Below are 21,601 nucleotides of genomic sequence, written 5' to 3' on the forward strand. Positions count from 1 at the left end.
CAGAGGGAAACTCCTTATTGATCACTGGACGTACCAGGAGGCCTTCCTCCTTGGGATTCACGTCCTTCTCCTCTCTTGTGGGTTCGGCCATGATGGTCAATTCAATGGCCTTGCACTCTCCTTTTGGATTCTCTTCTGTATTGCTTGGGAGAGTACTAGGAGGGGTTTCAGTGATTCTTTTACTCAGCTGTCCCACTTGTGCTTCCAAATTTCTAATTGAGGACCTTGTTTCATTCATGAAACTCACAGTGGACTTAGATAGATCAGAGACTAAGTTTGCTAAATTAGAAGTATTTTGTTCAGAGTTCTCTGTCTGTTGCTGAGTGGATGATGGAAAAGGTTTACTATTGTTAAACCTATTTCTTCCACCATTATTAAAGCCTTGTTGAGGCTTTTGTTGATCCTTCCATGAGAAATTTGGGTGATTTCTCCATGAGGGGTTATAGGTGTTTCCATAGGGTTCACCCATGTAATTTACCTCTGCTATTGCAGGGTTCTCAGGATCATAAGCCTCTTCTTCAGCAGATGCCTCTTGAGTACTGTTGGATGCAGCTTGCATTCCATTCAGACTCTGAGAAATCATATTGACTTGCTGAGTTAATATTTTATTCTAAGCCAATATGGCATTCAGAGTATCAATTTCAAGAACTCCCTTCTTCATAGGCGTCCCATTACTCACAGGATTCCTCTCAGAATTGTACATGAACTGGTTATTAGCAACCATGTCAATGAGTTCTTGAGCTTCTACAGGCATTTTCTTTAGGTGAATAGATCCACCTGCAGAAGTGTCCAATGACATCTTAGCTAATTCAGACAGACCATCATAGAATATGTCCAAGATGGTCCATTCTGAAAGCATGTCAGAAGGACACTTTTTGGTCAGTTCTTTGTATCTCTCCCAAGCTTCATAGAGGGATTCACCTTCTTTCTGAGGCGTCCCATTACTCACAGGATTCCTCTCAGAAGTGTACATGAACTGGTTATTAGCAACCATGTCAATGAGTTCTTGAGCTTCTGCAGGCGTTTTGTTTAGGTGAATGGATCCACCTGCAGAAGTATCCAATGACATATTAGCTAATTCAAACAGACCATCATAGAATATATCCAGGATGGTCCATTCTGAAAGCATGTCAGAAGGACACTTTTTGGTCAGTTGCTTATATCTCTCCCAAGCTTCATAGAGGGATTCACCTTCCTTCTGTCTGAAGGTTTGAACATCCACTCTAAGCTTGCTCAGCTTTTGAGGAGAAAAGAACTTAGCTAAGAAAGCTGTGACCAGCTTATCCCAAGAGTTCAGGCTATCCTTAGGTTGAGAGTCCAACCATATTCTAGCTCTGTCTCTTACAACAAACGGGAAAAGCATGAGCCTGTAGACTTCAGGATCTACTCCATTAGTCTTAACAGTATCACAGATCTGCAAGAATTCAGTTAAGAACTGAAAGGGATCTTCAGATGGAAGTCCATGAAACTTGCAGTTTTGTTGCATCAGAGAAACTAATTGAGGTTTAAGCTCAAAATTGTTTGCTCCAATGGTAGGGATGGAGATGCTTCTTCCATGTACATTGGAATTAGGTGCAGTAAAGTCACCAAGTATCCTCCTTGCATTATTATTATTTTCGGCTACCATCTCCTCTTCCTGTTCGAAAATTTCTGTAAGGTTATCTCTGGATTGTTGTATTTTAGCTTCTCTTAGTTTTCTTTTCAAAGTCCTTTCAGGTTCAGGGTCTGCTTCAACAAGAATATTCTTGTCCTTGCTCCTACTCATATGAAAAAGAGGGAACAGAAAAATAATAATAATAGAGATCCTTTTTGCCCAAGTATAGAGGTTCCCTTATGTGAGTAGAAGAAAAGAAGAAGAGAAAATCTGAACTCAGAGAGAGAGGGTTCGGATTTTTGGTGAGTGGGGGAGAGATGTTAGTAGATGAATAAATAAATAGTAGGAGATGAGAGAGAAAGAGGATTTTCGAAAATAATTTTTAAAAAAGAGTTAGTGATTTTCGAAAATAGTTTTTGAAAAAGGTTAGTAATTTTCAAAAATTAAAATAATTAGTTAATTAAGAAGAGATTTTGAAAAAGAGGAAAGATATTTTCAAAAATTAGAGAGAGAGAGTTAGTTAGGTAGTTTTGAACAAGATGAGAAACAACCAAAAAGTCAATTAGTTAGTTGAAACAAATTTTGAAAATCAATTTTGAAAAGATAAGAAGTTAAGAAGTTAGAAAAGATATTTGAAAAAGATAAGATAAGAAGATATTTTTGAAAAGATATGATTGAAATTAGTTTTGAAAAAGATTTGATTCTTAAAATCACAATTAATGACTTGATTCACAAGAAATCACAAGATATGATTCTAGAACTTAAAGTTTGAATCTTTCTTAACAAGCAAGTAACAAACTTGAAATTTTTGAATCAAAACATTAATTGATGATGTGATTTTCGAAAATTATGATATAAAAGTGAGAAAAAGATTTTTGAAAAATATTTTTAAAATTTTCGAAAATAAATAAGAAAAATGAAAAAGATTTGATTTTTGAAAAAGATTTTGAAAAAGATAAGATTTTTAAATTGAAAATTTGACTTGACTCATAAGAAACAACTAAATTTTAAAATTTTTGAAAAAGTCAATCCAAATTTTCGAAATTTATGAGAGAAAAAAGGAAAGATATTTTTTTGATTTTTGAATTTTTAATGATGAAAGAGAAAAACATGAAAAAGACTCAATGCATGAAAATTTTGGATCAAAACAATGAATGCATGCAAGAATGCTATGAATGTCAAGATGAACACCAAGAACACTTTGAAGATCATGATGAACATCAAGAACATATTTTTGAAAATTTTTATATGCAAAGAAAACATGCAAGACACCAAACTTAGAAATCTTTCATGTTCAGACACTATGAATGCAAAAATGCACATGAAAAACAAGAAAAGACACAAAACAAGAAAACATCAAGATCAAACAAGAAGACTGACCAAGAACAACTTGAAGATCATGAAGAACACTATGAATGCATGATTTTTCGAAAAATGCAAAATGAATATGCAATTGACACCAAACTTGAAATTGACTCAAGACTCAAACAAGAAACACAAAATATTTTTTATTTTTATGATTTTATGATTTTTTTTTGGATTTTTCGAAAATTAATGTGAAAAAGAAAAATAAGGATTCCAAAATTTTTAATATGAATTCCAGGAATCTTGTGCTCTTTAATCTAAAGCTCCAATATGAGGGTTAGACATGGCTTAATAGCCAGTCAAGCTTTAGCATGTAAATCAGGTGGATCAGGAACAGCAGCAGGTGGATTAGCAACCACTAGCTTGCTCTTGATAATATTGGGTTGGAAGCCCCAGTCCAAATAAATTTAGACATGGCTTTACAGCCAGCCAGGCTTCAACATGCTTCATGAAACACTAGAATTCATTCTTAAAAATTCTGAAGAACATAATAAAATTTTTTTTGAAAGATTTTTGAAAAATTTTTTTGAAATTTTTTTTTTGAAAACAAAATAAGAAGAAAATTACCCAATCTGAGCAACACGATGAACCGTCAGTTGTCCAAACTCAAACAATCCCCGGCAACGGCGCCAAAAACTTGGTATGCGAAATTGTTACTCTGAGGTTGTAAAATTTATTGTTCGTTCTCTCCCTGGTAATGGCGCCAATAACTGGTGCACCATACCATGGTCCAATCATAACTTCACAACTTCGCACAACTAACCAGCAAGTACACTGGGTCGTCCAAGTAATAAAACCTTACGTGAGTAGGGGTCGATCCCACGGAGATTGTTGGTATGAAGCAAGCTATGGTCACCTTGTAAATCTCAGTCAGGCGGATATCAAATGGTTATGGAGTTTTCGAATAATAATAATAAATAAACAGAAAATAAAGATAGAAATACTTATGTAATTCATTGGTGAGAATTTCAGATAAGCGTATAGAGATGCTTTCGTTCCTCTGAATCTCTGCTTTCCCACTGTCTTCATCCAATCAGTCCTACTCCTTTCCATGGCAAGCTTTCTGTAAGGGCATCACCGTTGTCAATGGCTACATCCCATCCTCTCTGTGAAAATGGTCCAAATGTTCTGTCACAGCATGGCTAATCATCTGGAGGTTCTCGATCATACTGGAATAGGATTTACTATCCTTTTGCGTCTGTCACTACGCCTAGCACTCGCGAGTTTGAAGTTCTTCACAGCCATCCCTTCCCAGATCCTACTCGGAATACCATAGACAAGGTTTAGACTTTTTGGATCTCAGGAATGGCCATCCATGGTTCTAACTTATACCACAAGGATTCTAATATCTCGGACTCGGTCCCCTGTATTAGATATCCAAGAGATATTCATTCTAGCTTGTTTGCATGTAGAACGAAAGTGTTTGTCAGGCACGCGTTCATAAGTGAGAATGATGATGAGCGTCACATAATCATCACATTCATCATGTTCTTGGGTGCGAATGGATATCTTAGAAGCGGAATAAGTTGAATTGAATAGAAAACAGTAGTACTTTGCATTAAATCATGAGGAACAGCAGAGCTCCACTGTAAGACCCAGATCTTCTGAAAAAGGGCTATCATTAGCTAATTTCAAATTCAGTGTTTCTGTAGCTTTAATTTCAGAAATTTCTCTATTAAGGAAAATTAAGGCAAGTTTTGATTTATTGAATTTGAGATGAGTTATGATTATTATCCAATTTTATAATTATTGGATCATTTTCTATATTTGAATTATAAAGTTGATAGTTATGAAATAATAAGGATTTTATATGATTTGGATTAGATAAGTGATATTTTAAATATTAATGTTGCTATTTTGGAAAATGAAGAAATTAAGTATATTATTTCTAATTATTTGGTTGGGACATTTTATTGAAAATAATTTGTAAAATTGATGAGCAAATAGTATTTTCATACATTAATTTTATTGGGTTAAAATTTGCTCCTAATTATCATATTACCCCTATTTTTATTTGAATTTACAAAAATGTCCCTAACCCTAACTTTTGAAAGTGAAACCCAAATCCTTCCCAACCCAGCCGCCGCACTCAGCCTGCTTCCCTTCCTCCTTCCATTCACACAAATGCAACTCAATCAGAAGCAGCAGCAACACTGCAATGAGAAAGAAGAGAAGCTGAAGGGGGGATTTGAGAGACGGAGGGTTCAGAGGGGAGGGAGACGCCGTCCTCCTTGTCGCCAGAACCGCGAGGAGCTTCGTCGCCATAACCGTGCCGTCGCCTCTACCCAATCGTGGCTCTGCCAACCACCACCTCGTTCCGTCGCCTGAGGAGAATCGCAACGGCGAGAGGGAGAGCTCGTGCGCGAAGGGAGCGAGCAGGGGAGAGGAAGGAGGCACTGTTTGGCCACCGCACCTCGCCGCCGTCGATGGAGATCTGGGAGTCGCCGTCAATCATCATTAAGCCGCTCGAACCCAGGACTGCGGGCGTAAGGGATGCGATGTAGGAGCCCGACACGAGAAAGAGGGAGCGCGCGTGCTCGCGCGAGGGGAAGGCGACGCTGCTGTCATCGCCGTTGCTGAGCTGCCGTCGCCGTTCCTCCAGAACCGCCACTGCTGGGTCGCTGTGAAGAAGGGGTCCGCTGCTGCAACGCCGCTGCTACTGTGGCTGTCGCGGTGTTCATCGCGTCCCTAGTCATCGCCGGCTGTTCTGATGATGTCAAGGGGTTCAGGCCGCCGCCGGTGTCGCTGCCGGAGAAAGGAGCTGCATCTTTGTGATTCTGACCGCCGGGGATGGTTCTATGACTTCCGGGACCGCCGCCGGAGCTTTTGGCCATTTCTGTCGCTTGAGACCTTGCTGCCGTCGCCGGAAAAAGTATGCCGGTAAGGGTTTAGAATTTGATTTTCGTTTCTTATGAGATTCTGGAGTTTTATTGTTGCGGCATGTTGGTTTCAGTCACCGTTGCCAAAGTCGGGTCGCCGCAAGCGCTGGAGGTGGCTGCCGGGGCCACCGCCGAACTGGTTCAGAGACCACTGCTGTTTCGGTTCAGCCGCTCTTTCTTTAGTTCGGTAAGCGTTTCGATTTGAAAGCCCTTTAGTTACCGTTCTGTTATCATACGCTGAGGTTTGTGGCGTTAATTGCTATAAGATTGAGTTTCGGTTGTTGTATGTTGTGATTAGAGTAGTTGAGACTGTTGCGAAAGTGGCTTGGAGCTGAGGTTTTGGTTGCCGCCAGTTCAGTTTGAGACAGAAAGGACTTGATGAGGCATTTGGGTTATGAATTTGCATTTTGAGGTAGGGGCGCTTTCCGAAACTATAGTTTATTATTGGAATTATTACATAGGGGTACTGATGTGAGGATGTGTATTTGGTGATTGTATCAGTCCTATGTATTATTTGATTGTTTTGTATGATTATGGGTGTTTGTTTGACTGGACTGTTGTGTGGTTTTGTGAAACGAAATGCTTTTGAAGTTAATTCTTTTAAAGCTTTGAGATCGGGTTGAATTCGTTGGAAAATGATTTGAATTGAATGGATTTTTTTTTTGAGAATGTGTAATATAGAATGCACTCTTGATTTCAGCCTGGCTGGCTTTAAATGAGCTGGTTTTTGATAAATGACTGTTGCTGAACCGTTTCTTTAAAGCTTTAGAAATGAGTGTATTCGGCTGATAATGATTTGATTTTGAAACAGTTTTCTTGAAATATGGAATTGAGATGACTGTTGGATTTTTGGCTTGCCTTGGACTGATTTTTGAAGTTTGGTCTGTTGGAAAAGGATTGTGGAATGGTTTTGTTGGGACCCGAACCGGGTGGCAAAGTCCAAGTTTTAGGGGAGGTGCTGCCAAAATTTCAAAAAAATCCGAGTCTTTATTGAAATGTTGTTTGGAGAATGATGAGTTAAAGACTTCTACTATTTTATTTGAATTATCAAGAAAAGGATGATTCATGCTTTTGAAATGAGTTAGTAAAAGGGGAAATTGTAATTTAGTCTTGCTTCTTAAGAAAGGCATTGTATCTCTTTCAAGAGAAAGTTATTTAGATGAAACTTGTGTTTTAAAGCTGTTTGAACGTGAAAAGGGTTTATGCCTTTGAATTTGACTTGGGGTTTCAATTAAAGAAGTTTCAATGACTTTAAAAGAACCTGAATGTCAATTGACAAGTTTCATTTTGAAATGTTTTGAGAAAGGTTTTAAGTACTCTTTGAATTCTGAATTCTTGCAAGACTAAGGCAATTTTGAATAGTGAAACGCTTTAGAATTTATCATGGGGGGTTGAAGTTGGTTTTGCCTAAGTAAAGGAAACGGCTTTGAAAGAAGTAAATGATTTACGTGACTCGGTTTGGCTTAGATCCTATTTTCTTACTCAAATCAGAAAGCCAATGTTTTAATGATTTTAAATGAATTTGGCGAAATGAGATATGTTATTCTCCCCTAAAGACTTGGGACTCTGCCGAGAAACTTTGTTATAAAATTCCATTGTTGAATGGATGATTTTGAATGTTTCACAATAAATCTTTAACTTGCCATGGTTATGGAAGTTTGGAAAGAGGATGCCGAGAGTGGCATTGTTTTCAAAGGGGAATTTACCTTGAGTAAAAGTGGCTTATGAGCCTGAGATGATTTGAGAAATGAGATCTTTAAAGCCAAGGCTGAAAAGAGTTGAAACTCGATTCCAAAGTGAAATGAATTGAGAAAATGATTTATGGCTTAAATGCCGACTTTATGAATTTAATGATGTTGAATGGTGGAAGTGCTGTTTTGTTGTGAGCCGGAATGGCTGTGTATGATTATACATATTGGTTGGTTCTGGATTGAACCGTGAGCCGGAATGGCTGTGTATGATATGAATATTGGCTGGTTCTGGACTGAATCGTGAGCCGGATGGCTGAGATGGATGTTGATCCATGGATGAGATTGAATGCATGTTTATGCTGAATCATTGATAAATGTGAATGTTGCACTTCCACTATCTGAGATACGAGTTTCCCTGGGTAGTAGCAGTGGCTAGCCACCACGTGCTCCAGGTCGAGACTTGATACTCTGTTGACCCTATGTCGTAAGTGTGGCCGGGCACTGTGAAAGGCCCCGATGAGCTCGCCCCCGTAAATATTCACCAGTGAGGGTGATGGATATGGATCATGATTATGATCAAGTTTATGATGAGTATAACCCGAGTTGGGGATGCACGACAGAGGGACAGTCCAATGGTTAGCTACCAGGACTTGTCGGGTTGGCTCTATAACCGACAGATGATATCATCAGCCACTAGGGACAGGCATGCATCATATGCATTTGTGTGACATTGGTTGGGTGTGCATATTATACTTGGTTTGCCTATGTGATTAATTGCTAACTGTTCTACTTGTAATAACTGTTTGTTTGTGCTTGAACTTCCTGTTTGTGTTTGCATCTGGGACTCTGTTGGATTGTGGTGATTGGTTGTTGGTTGGATTGTTTGGGCCTAGGGCCGTGGTTGGAAAGAGATGAACGGATGGTTGATTTTGGTTTTTGTGTTTCTGGTTTGGAATAAAATTATGAAAGGCTATTTTGGTTCCGCATAGATAAACCGTTTTGAAAGGCTTTTGAGTTTTGAGAATTGAACGGCTCTTCTTTCCGAAAAGATTTCCGACTTTATTTTCATTGTAAACCGTTGTTTTTGAAAAGAGGCATAAGACAGTTATGAATCACTGGTGCGGTTATCTTCACGTATCCTATTACAGTAATTACCAAAAACCCTCTACTGAGAACCCTTTCGAGGATGATGTTCTCACCCCCCTACATTTTTCCCCTTTCAGGTTATGGGCGCAGAAGTCACGAGAAGTTTATTTAGTTGTTGAAATGCTCTGTATTGTTTTAGACTATTATTTGTACCCTCGCCTTTATCTTGAGATATTCTGTAAGAGGGATAGGAATTGTATTGTCTAATGCTTGTAATATCATTTATATGTATGTATATATATATATATATGGATGTACTCTTTATGAGTTTTGTAAGTTGTATGGTATCTATGGATGTATGTTATCGGATGAAAATATTTTGGGAGCGGTATTGCGGTTTAAAGATTTAAACATGCTCATATTTTAGTATTAAATAATGTAAAAGTCATCGTAATGTCCGAGCTATCAAAGGCGCGCAGCCGGAAGCGTGAGCTTTGGTAGTTAGGGTGTTACAATATGGTATCAGAGCAGTCCTTCCTGTAGAGCCTGAGGAATGGACCGACTATGCTTCAATTGCATACTCTGAGCGTTTGTCATGTATTAGGTCTTGTCGAATGACGAGAATTAGAGCTTTATGCACATGACGGTCTATTGATTAACGCTGTTAGTCTTGCATTGCATAATTCCTGATATTAAGTTTGGCCAGCTTAATACTAGTGGATTATGTATATGAAGGCACTGATGGGTTATCATAGATGTTATACGAGTTTTGAGTAAAGCGAATCACGGATTTTGGGAACGCTAGAAACTATTTCTCGAGGCTATTCAGTTGTGTGTCTTGAATTCTGTTCGAGTCGATCTGTTCTTTCGTATCCTAACTTGAAGTTCTTGGTTGTTAATCCTTTTGAAAAGTAGTTTGATTTTTCAACTTTATTCCTCTATTCATATCCATTCTTGTTTGATCTTAATTGCATAGGCTTGTTTGGAATCTTTGTTATATCTATCTTCCTCTGTTTGAGTTCTTCTTGATTCACGTGTTCCTTGATGTAGCCTTGAACTTGTCTTAATGTGCTGTGACTTTTAACTCCGGGTTCCAAGTTCATTCTTAGAGAACTTGTTGATTCAGTTTTCTTCTTATTTGACAGTGATTACAGCTAATTTTGAGATTTTTATGAAAATTGCTGTTGAATAGATACATATTTATCTACATATGAAACCTTGAAGATTTCTTATACAGTTTAACAACTATTTATTTCTAATACCTCACCTGTACTTTTACTGGTTTACGGAACCGCATTTACTTCAAATACAATTTGACTTTCTAGTAATTTTACTATGGTTCCAATGCACATCTTCATTTGATTACGTATTTGGATATTTTTCAAAATTTTGAAAAGAAGGGATTTACCACTTTTGTCTCGGTTGAGTTTCGTTTGATAAGCTTTACTTAACTTATTTTGAATTAAGTTTGGTTTAGCATACTACATGGTTTACGCCATTGTTCTTTTGAAAATGTTGGACTCATAGCTTTCTTCTTATGAACGGACTGGTTCCTTCTTAAGCTTTTCACCTCTATGAATGTCATATGTGATTCTGTTTCTAACTAATCTTTTACATCTTGTGAACATTACCGTTGATCTTGGTTTGTCCCCTCTTGTGAATCTCATCCTTATGTGGGTCAGTTTGATTCGTTTCAAGTTTATGCCTTGTTTATTCTCCCATTATCTCTACAAGAGTTTTTAGTCAAAGATTTATCATTGAGAAATTACAAATGACTGAGTTGTCTTTTTCTATAACTTTTGTATTCTTTTGGATCAATTTAAAACTTGTTTGATGTTTCATGTCTAATGGCTCTTGTTTGAACTACTTTAATTTAAGATCCTTTCTAGTATGGCTTGACTCCTTTTTAGTACATCTTAAACTTCTTGAATGTTCTTCTGAGATGGTGATTTTAAGAACACTTTTGGAGTCTTGCTTTGAATCTTTTAAAGAAGTTTTGAACTCTTTTGTATGAAGTTTTAAACGGAATTTATTTTTCAGTTGTTTGATTGAGATTGAAACCATTATTCAATTTTGGCGAAGTTAATTTAAAGTTGGCATGCGCTATTCTAAATGAGGTTTTGGAAAGCTTCCTTGCTTAGTGGAAACTGGTTTGTTTGTAACGCACCACTTATTTCCTTACCAGATTGTAAGCAAATCTTTGCCTCAGGATTTCCTTTCTAAAAAGAGTTTAACTTTCTCTTTCGTCCTTGCTATAAATGTTATACACGCTTGTTTGAATATGGATTTTGGGAATTTTGAACAAGCATTTGATTTCTCTTCCGAGTTTTATGATTGCTTTTGGTTAAGTTGTGCACCTAATTATCTTTCTAAAATATTTGAGGAGATATTTTAGCCCTTAGCCAAACTTGTGTGCACCTTGTTTTTAAAATTTTGCATGATCTATTTCAACATAAAATTGTATTACAGCAAAGCCACGTTATTGCTTTTGTTATTCTCTTGGGGAATGTTTGTTACTTAACTTTTCTTCTAAATTGCGAAGTAATTTTTCCGCAAGTTTTCGATTCTTCGTGGACAATGCATTCGGAAGTATTTTTAATCATGCTCTTGAGTTCTGTGAGCTTTGTCTTGGGTTGAAATCTTCTCTACTGCAAACCTCATGCTACTTCGACTCAGCTTGAATTTGTTTCAAAATAATGCGCTGAATTTTCTTCTTATTGATCCTATTGGATTTCTTTGATTCAAGGGTCATCTTTGAGGTTATCAATTGAAGTGTGTCTAGTAAACTTCATTGCTTGAGTATCCTTGGTCATCTGGGATTGGATACATCATCTCAAATCTATTATTGCTATCCTTGATATTTGACTCTCCTTTCTAAATCTTATATCCTTCTGAGTAGACTCAAGAATTGTTTCGATATCACGTGCGACTTGTAGACGTAGTAACGTGATGCGTTAGTTCTTTAAGATGTGATATGTGTATACGGAAGCTGTAGCGGTAGGTGTGCAACGTTATGAGTTGTGGGTGTTTTGTTCCTTGCGAACGGGTTTGCAGTTTTTAAGCTTATGATCGGCTAAGAGATTGTAAAATGATTGGTGGAGTTGGGAAATTGAAGTTCTGAAGTGGGAACAAGATTTGCGAGCGAACGTTATGCCGCTGTTTAAATACTGACATGCCTTGTAGCCTTTTTCCACACTAATTATCACCTTGCTTTGTGAACGCCTATCTTGATTTGCACCCTATTTTGGCACCTCAAGTTTTGTAAAGCTTTGAGATCATATGACCTTGTGCATTGAGCCTATCTTGTAACGTTTGCTTTGCAATCACACTCCTACCTTTGCACCCTTATGCATACGACCATCCAAGTATTTGTAAAACTGTATATATGTTTATATGTTGAGATATTTTGCTTCTTCCTTAAATGTGTTCAAGAATAAACTGTTATGAAACTTCTTTCGTTTTGTATCAATTTTCGAGGGCGAAAATTGTTTTTAAGGTGGGTAGAATGTAAGACCTAGATCTTCTGAAAAAGGGCTATCATTAGCTAATTTCAAATTCAGTGTTTCTGTAGCTTTAATTTCAGAAATTTCTCTATTAAGGAAAATTAAGGCAAGTTTTGATTTATTGAATTTGAGATGAGTTATGATTATTATCCAATTTTATAATTATTGGATCATTTTCTATATTTGAATTATAAAGTTGATAGTTATGAAATAATAAGGATTTTATATGATTTGGATTAGATAAGTGATATTTTAAATATTAATGTTGCTATTTTGGAAAATGAAGAAATTAAGTATATTATTTCTAATTATTTGGTTGGGACATTTTATTGAAAATAATTTGTAAAATTGATGAGCAAATAGTATTTTCATACATTAATTTTATTGGGTTAAAATTTGCTCCTAATTATCATATTACCCCTATTTTTATTTGAATTTACAAAAATGTCCCTAACCCTAACTTTTGAAAGTGAAACCCAAATCCTTCCCAACCCAGCCGCCGCACTCAGCCTGCTTCCCTTCCTCCTTCCATTCACACAAATGCAACTCAATCAGAAGCAGCAGCAACGCTGCAATGAGAAAGAAGAGAAGCTGAAGGGGGATTTGAGAGACGGAGGGTTCAGAGGGGAGGGAGACGCCGTCCTCCTTGTCGCCAGAACTGCGAGGAGCTTCGTCGCCATAACCGTGCCGTCGCCCCTACCCAATCGTGGCTCTGCCAACCACCACCTCGTTCTGTCGCCTGAGGAGAATCGCAACGGCGAGAGGGAGAGCTCGTGCGCGAAGGGAGCGCGCAGGGGAGAGGAAGGAGGCGCTGTTTGGCCACCGCACCTCGCCGCCGTCGATGGAGATCTGGGAGTCGCCGTCAATCATCATTAAGCCGCGTCGAACCCAGGACTGCGGGCGTGAGGGATGCGATGTAGGAGCCCGACACGAGAAAGAGGGAGCGCGCGTGCTCGCGCGAGGGGAAGGCGACGCTGCTGTCATCGCCGTTGCTGAGCTGCCGTCGCCGTTCCTCCAGAACCGCCACTGCTGGGTCGCTGTGAAGAAGGGGTCCGCTGCTGCAACGCCGCTGCTACTGTGGCTGTCGCGGTGTTCATCGCGTCCCTGGTCATCGCCGGCTGTTCTGATGATGTCAAGGGGTTCAGGCCGCCGCCGGTGTCGCTGCCGGAGAAGGGAGCTGCATCTCTGTGATTCTGACCGCCGGGGATGGTTCTATGACTTCCGGGACCGCCGCCGGAGCTTTTGGCCATTTCTGTCGCTTGAGACCTTGCTGCCGTCGCCAGAAAAAGTATGCCGGTAAGGATTTCGAATTTGATTTTCGTTTCTTATGAGATTCTGGAGTTTTATTGTTGCGGCATGTTGGTTTCAGTCACCGTTGCCGGAGTCGGGTCGCCGCAGCCGCTGGAGGTGGCTGCCGGGGCCACCGCCGAACTGGTTCAGAGACCACTGCTGTTTCGGTTCAGCCGCTCTTTCTTTAGTTCGGTAAGCGTTTCGATTTGAAAGCCCTTTAGTTACCGTTCTGTTATCATACGCTGAGGTTTGTGGCGTTAATTGCTATAAGATTGAGTTTCGGTTGTTGTATGTTGCGATTAGAGTTGTTGAGACTGTTGCGAAAGTGGCTTGGAGCTGAGATTTTGGTTGCCGCCAGTTCAGTTTCAGACAGAAAGGACTTGATGAGGCATTTGGGTTATGAATTTGCGTTTTGAGGTAGGGGCGCTTTCCGAAAACTATAGTTTATTATTGGAATTATTACATATGGGTACTGATGTGAGGATGTGTATTTGGTGATTGTATCAGTCCTATGTATTATTTGATTGTTTTGTATGATTATGGGTGTTTGTTTGACTGGACTGTTGTGTGGTTTTGTGAAACGAAATGCTTTTGAAGTTAATTCTTTTAAAGCTTTGAGATCGGGTTGAATTCGTTGGAAAATGATTTGAATTGAATGGATTTTTTTTTTGAGAATGTGTAATATAGAATGCACTCTTGATTTCAGCCTGGCTGGCTTTAAATGAGCTGGTTTTTGATAAATGACTGTTGCTGAACCGTTTCTTTAAAGCTTTAGAAATGAGTGTATTCGGTTGATAATGATTTGATTTTGAAACGGTTTTCTTGAAATATGGAATTGAGATGACTGTTGGATTTTTGGCTTGCCTTGGACTGATTTTTGAAGTTTGGACTGTTAGAAAAGGATTGTGGAATGGTTTTGTTGGGACCCGAACCGGGTGGCAAAGTCCAAGTTTTAGGGGAGGTGCTGCCGAAATTTCAAAAAAATCCGAGTCTTTATTGAAATGTTGTTTGGAGAATGATGAGTTAAAGACTTCTACTATTTTATTTGAATTATCAAGAAAAGGATGATTCATGCTTTTGAAATGAGTTAGTAAAAGGGGAAATTGTAATTTAGTCTTGCTTCTTAAGAAAGGCATTGTATCTCTTTCAAGAGAAAGTTATTTAGATGAAACTTGTGTTTTAAAGCTGTTTGAACGTGAAAAGGGTTTATGCCTTTGAATTTGACTTGGGATTTCAATTAAAGAAGTTTCAATGACTTTGAAAGAACCTGAATGTCAATTGACAAGTTTCATTTTGAAATGTTTTGAGAAAGGTTTTAAGTACTCTTTGAATTCTGAATTCTTGCAAGACTAAGGCAATTTTGAATAGTGAAACGCTTTAGAATTTATCATGGGGGGTTGAAGTTGGTTTTGCCTAAGTAAAGGAAACGGCTTTGAAAGAAGTAAATGATTTTTTTGTGAAGTCTTCTCCAAAGCTTTCTATAAAACAAAGTGCATTATTGTTGCTTTCAAAATCATTTATAAATGCATATCCTCAAAATTGGTTTGTCATTATCAAAAAGGGGGAAATTGTAAATCATGTTGCTTGTATGCAAAGTTTGTATTCGTAGGTTTTGATGAATGACAAACCAACAAACGACATGAAAGACAAACCAACAAACAACTTGAATGAACAAGCATGTTGAAAGATCAACCAACATTCAACGTTGAGGAATGAAGAGTTGAAAGCAACACAACAACAACAAGAAACTCAAGTCCACATCATTTGAAGACAAGTATAGTGTCTTAGGACTTAGGTAACTTCTTGTTAAGAACCAATTGCTAAATCTCTCAACACACACTCACAAAATGTTTTGATGCACATCTTGCAATTCGATGCTAGCCAAATGGTTTAAAACTTGTTTTCAAAGGTACAAAAGCATAGGAATTGACTCCAACAAGTTTGAGATCAATCCTAAGTAGTTTGAAGTGATTTTAAGCCATTCTTTAAGGTTTGCATCGATGCACACTCATCTTGCATCGATGCAAAGCATGCAACGACTTGTTGCATCGATGCAAAGATGTTTGCATCGATGCAACCTAGCTGAAAATTCAAATTTCAGCTTCAAAGACACATTTGCATCGATGCAAAGTGTTATGCATCGATGCAAATGATTCAAAAACATAAAAAACGGCTAGTTTTAACAAAACGGCTCCATCCCATTAACTCCCAAACGTTTCTAAGGTTTGGGAAGTCTATAAATAGATGGATTAAAGCCTTATTTCACACAAGTGAGTATTTGCAAACTATCTTGTTCATATTCTTTCATTCTACACATTTTTAAGGTGTTATAATACACAATTTGAGAGAGCAATATCAATTGGTTCAATAGTGCTAAACTTGTAATCATACACTCTTCTAGAGAGTACTCATTTCATCTCAACAATTCTTTGAGAATTGTTTTCTTGTAACACTTTGTAAATTGGAGTGTGATCTCCAAGGTTGAGTCAAGAGTTATAAACACTATAGTCGGTGAGGATACCAAAGAAGTATACTAAGTACTCAAGGCAAATCTTAGAGGAGGTATCTCTAAGTGGAGTGGGTTAGTATACAAGTGGTGATCATATACCGTGAGGTGTTAGAAACTAAGGACTCGGATTGTAAAAGGTTTTGCGCGAGCACCTTGAAGCTTGGCAATAGTGGAACTTCTCAATAGCGATTGAGAAAGAAAGTGGACGTAGGACAAGGATTGTGCCGAACCACTCTAAATAGCGTTTGCATCTCTCCAAACTCATCTCTTCAATATTATTGTCTTTTACCTTTGAGCAAATAAATTGTGATCGAAAAGTAGCTTCGTAAGTACTTAAGGAATAGCTTAAGTCCGATTGGTGAAAAGCTTGATCAATTTATTTGAGTTGGTGTCTATTGGAAAGTAAAAGCTCCTTATAAATGCTTAGCAATTGAGTTAAGCTCTTGGAAAAATACTAGTACAATAACACTTTTGTATATTGTCTTTAACTTTCGCAAAAAGATACATTGTTGTTGCAATACTCAATTCACCCCCCCCCCTCTTGAGTAATTGTGCATAGGTTCTACAAGTGGCATCAGAGCTTAACCCTTTGAAAGACTTAACCGTTTAAGGGAAAAGATCATGGCAAGCACAAGCTTTAACAACAACAACACTAGTGAAGGTAACTCAACCGCTAGACCTCCTCTTTTTAGCGGAACAAATTACTCTTATTGGAAAAATAAGATGAGAATTTGGATCCGTTCTCAAGATGTGAGAATTTGGAAAGTGATTGAGAATGGAAATCACATTCCAACAAAGACAACAAGCGCTAAAGAAGGAGAAGTCTCCGTCTTAAAGCAAGTACCGAAAGGAGAAAGTGAATATAATGACGATGATTGGAAGAAAGTGGCAATGAATGATAAAGCCATCAACTTCATTCATTGTGCACTTAACGAGCATGATTATATGAAGATCTCTACATGTGAAACCGCTAAAGAGATTTGGGATAAACTCCAAATCACTTACGAAGGAACCGACCACGTTAAAGAATCAAAGGTATTTATGTTGGTTCATGAATGGGAAAATTTTAAAATGAAAGATGAAGAGAGCATTGAAGAAGCTCTTGAAAGACTCTCCAAGATCTTCAACAACCTAAGCATGCTTGGCACAAAATACAATGATAAACAAATTGTGACCAAGGTGCTTACAAGCCTTACACCAAAATGGAACTCCAAAGTGAACGCCATTGTGGAAGGAAGGCTCTATGATCAACTTACATTTGATCAACTACGAGGTAATCTTCTCACCTATGAGATGACTATGCTAAATAGACAAAAAGGTGAAGAAAGCAAGAAGAAAAGTCTCGCCCTTAAAACAACATCACTACAAGAAGAGAGTGATGATAATGAAGAAGAAGGAGATGAAGAATTTGCACTCTTATTAAAAAGATTCAATAAGTTTGCAATGAAGAAAAACTTCAAGAGCAAAACAAAGGTACCAAAATGCTATGAGTGTGGAGAAGTTGGACACATTAAACCCAATTGTCCAAAACTTCAAAAGGAGGACAAAAACAAGAAATTTAAGAAGAAGGAGAAAGCATACATATCATGGGAGAACGAGGATGAATCCGACTCCGATGACGACGAGGTTGCAAATCTTTGCTTAATGGCAAGCGAAGAAAAGGTTAGTAATGACAACTCCACTTCTTTTAATTTACAAGATGAATATGATGCCTTACTTGAGGTGTACACAAAACTTACCCAAGATTATTCTCTCCTAAAGAAAAAGAATATGGATCTTTTAAAACAAAATGAGATGTTGAAAAATGAGAATATCAATCTTGGAAAAGATAAGTGTAGCACAAGTAGTGATCCATACAAATCTTGTAAAATGCATGAAAATGAAATTACAAATCTTAAGAACACTTTAGCTAAGTTCAATGAATCTTCAAAGAACTTAGATAAAATGTTGAAAAATCAAAAGCATGTTCATAATAAGGAAGGTTTAGGTTTTGAAAAAGGAAAATTTAAAAATACTAAAACTCCTATTAGGCAACCGCAAGCCCAAAAGGCAAGCATGCCTAAAAGGAATGAAGCCTTTAAACATCCTCCTCAACATGCTTCATTTAGAAATTATAATCACAATGCATATAGATCAAAAGATGTTGCATTTAGGAAACAACCTAGGCAACCATTTAGAAACATGCATAGGATGCATAATCCAAATGTCATATGTCATTATTGCAATAAAGTAGGTCATATAGCACCCGTATGCTTTACTAGAATTAAACATATAAACTTTCGTAGTCAAGATACGAGATGGGCACCTTATGGGCATTATGCTCATACTAACCATCAAGGACCCAAATTCACTTGGGTACCTAAATCCCAATTTTAATTGTTTTGTAGGTACGTGTTGGAGCTAAGGATACAAATTGGTATGTTGATAGTGGATGCTCCAAACACATGACCGGCGATGAATCAAAGTTCACCGCAATAGAGCCTACAAACGGAGGAAATGTGATCTATGGAGACAACAACACCGGCAAAGTAATCGGCGTTGGAAAAGTTGGTAAAAATTCTTCTACCTCCATAGATAATGTTATACTTGTCAAAGGTCTCAAACATAATCTCATTAGTGTTAGCCAACTTTGTGACAAAGGAAACTTAGTTACCTTTGACTCAAAATGTTGTTTGATAAAAAGGCAAGACACTAATGAAATTGTGCTAATTGGACACCGTGTTGACAATGTATACATGATTAATATAGATGAAGTTTCCTCAAATGATGTGAAATGCCTTGTTAGTAAAAATGATGAAACTTGGTTATGGCATCGTAGAGTAGCTCATGCTAACATGGACCATCTTAGCAAGTTGGTCTCTAAAGAGTTAGTAATTGGCTTACCAAAGCTACGTTTTGAAAAAGACATCCTTTGCGACGCATGTCAAAAGGGAAAACAAGTAAAGGCCTCTTTTAAATCTAAAAACATTGTTTCGACAACAAGGCCATTACAACTTTTGCACATGGATTTATTTGGTCCTTCCAGGACTATGAGCTTTGGTGGCAATTACTATGCTTTAGTTATTGTTGATGATTACTCTCGATTTACATGGACCTTGTTTCTAGCAAACAAGAGTGATGCATTTCGAGCATTCAAAAGATTAGCCAAAGTTATTCAAAATGAAAAGAATTTGCATATATCATCTATTAGAAGTGATCATGGTGGAGAATTTGAAAACAATCTTTTTGAAACTTTTTGTGAAGAAAATGGCATTGAGCATAATTTTTCCTCTCCTAGAACACCACAACAAAATGGTGTGGTTGAAAGGAAAAATCGTCATTTAGAAGAAATGGCGAGAACTATGCTCAATGAGGCTAATATTCCTAAGTACTTTTGGGCGGATGCGGTTAGTACCGCGTGTTATGTTATGAATAGGATTATCATTCGACCTATTCTTAAGAAAATACCGTACGAATTGTACAAAGGAAGAAAGCCAAATATTTCCCACCTTCACGTCTTTGGCTGTAAATGCTTTATTCTAAATAATGGAAAAGATAAATTAGGCAAATTTGATGCTAAGGCTGATGAAGGAATCTTCTTAGGCTACTCTTTAACTAGCAAAGCTTTTAGAGTATATAATGAACGCATCATGACTATGGAAGAAAGTATTCATGTCGCTTTTGATGAAACTAACCGTTGTTATGCTAGAAAAGATTTTGATGAAAATGTAGAAAACTTTGATTCACTAAATTTGAATGGTGAAGACAAAGAAAAAGATTTAAATAAAGCCTCTACAACAAAGGATAATGTTCAAGTTGAAGAAATTGCACCATCACAAGCACAAATAAATGCACTTCCAAAGGACTGGTGTACTTCAAAAGATCATCCTCTAGACAACGTCATTGGTAATGTTTCGAAAGGGGTAACAACTCGATCCTCTTTTAGAAATTTATTTACATATAGTGCTTTTGTTTCTCAAATTGAACCATCTACCATTGAGTCCGCAATTGATGATGAACATTGGGTTATGGCAATGCAAGAGGAGCTTAACCAATTCAAACGAAATGACGTTTGGGAATTGGTGCCTAAACCAAGTAATCAAACAATTGTCGGAACAAAATGGGTTTTTAGAAATAAACTCGATGAAAATGGTACAATTGTTAGAAACAAAGCTAGATTAGTAGCTAAAGGTTATAATCAAGAGGAAGGCATTGATTATGACGAAACTTATGCTCCCGTAGCTAGATTAGAAGCTATTAGGATGTTACTTGCTTTTGCATCCTCTTATAACTTCAAACTTTATCAAATGGATGTTAAGAGTGCCTTTCTTAATGGTTTCATTCAAGAAGAAGTATATGTTGAACAACCTCCCAGTTTTGAGGATTATGAAAATCCTAATCATGTTTTTAAACTCAAGAAAGCTCTTTATGGTCTTAAACAAGCTCCAAGAGCTTGGTATGAACGTTTGAGCAAGTTTTTAATAGAAAAGGGTTTTAGAAGAGGGAAGGTTGATACAACTTTATTTATCATGATTGAAAACAAAAATATCCTTTTGGTACAAGTTTACGTCGATGACATAATATTTGGTTCAACTAACGAATCACTTTGCAAGTTTTTCTCAAACCTCATGCAAAGTGAATTTGAAATGTCCATGATGGGCGAACTCAACTTCTTCCTTGGTCTTCAAATCAAACAAGGAAAAGAAGGAACTTTCGTTGGCCAAACCAAATATTGCAAGGAATTGCTCAAAAGATTTGGAATGGACAATGCTAAGGCAATGGACACACCAATGAGCACTACTTGCTACCTTGACAAAGATGAACAAGGTAAAAACATAGATGTAAAGAAGTATAGAGGCATGATAGGATCATTGCTTTATCTAACGGCAAGTAGGCCAGATATCATGTTTAGTGTATGCATGTGTGCGAGATACCAAACTAATCCTAAGGAATCTCACTTAAGTTCGGTGAAAAGGATTATGAAGTATCTCCTAGGAACATTAAATGTTGGATTGTGGTATCCGAAAGGATCCACTTGTGATTTGATTGGTTATTCCGATTCCGATTTTGCCGGTTGCAAATTGGATAGGAAAAGCACTAGCGGCACTTGTCACTTGCTAGGAAACTCTCTTGTTTCATGGCATAGCAAGAAACAAGTAAGTGTAGCCTTATCTACCGCCGAAGCCGAGTATGTAGCCGCCGGTAGTTGTTGCGCCCAAATTTTATGGATGAAACAACAACTTGTGGACTATGGACTCATGCTTGATCACATTCCTATCAAATGTGATAATACTAGTGCAATAAATTTAACCAAGAATCCGGTTCAACATTCAAGAACCAAGCATATTGAGATTAGACATCACTTCATAAGAGACCATGTTGAAAAGGGTGATGTGGTTATTGAATTTGTCGAAACTAGTAAACAACTAGCGGACATCTTCACTAAACCTTTATGTAAAGAAAGTTTTTTTAACATCCGAAATGAACTTGGTATCTTGGATTCTAATCTAATATGATTTGTTTGAATTCATTGCATTGATATTACTATTTTTTGTATCTCTTACTAACTTAAGCATTGGAGATATCCAATTAACCATTGTTTTGTAGGTTTATGAGTTGATCTTGAGGTAGATTGAAAAATTTGAAGATTATAAACAATGGAGGATCAACAAATTGAAGTTTATAATGGTTTAATTGATATTTCC

At 37.4% G+C, this 21,601-nt stretch overlaps 1 non-coding gene across 1 annotated transcript; it reads left to right on the forward strand.

The window, feature by feature from the left end:
• Window positions 1–1,123: 1,123 nt before the first annotated feature.
• LOC148565612 (small nucleolar RNA R71) lies at window positions 1,124–1,231 on the forward strand. The gene has a single exon (XR_015884437.1). It is a non-coding gene; the product is annotated as a small nucleolar RNA R71 (small nucleolar RNA).
• The last annotated feature ends 20,370 nt before the right edge of the window (window positions 1,232–21,601 follow it).

Source organism: Arachis ipaensis, chromosome B5 (assembly GCF_059453495.1).
Source record: "Arachis ipaensis isolate K30076 ecotype BB chromosome B5, ASM5945349v1, whole genome shotgun sequence".
Lineage (NCBI taxonomy): Eukaryota > Viridiplantae > Streptophyta > Magnoliopsida > Fabales > Fabaceae > Arachis > Arachis ipaensis.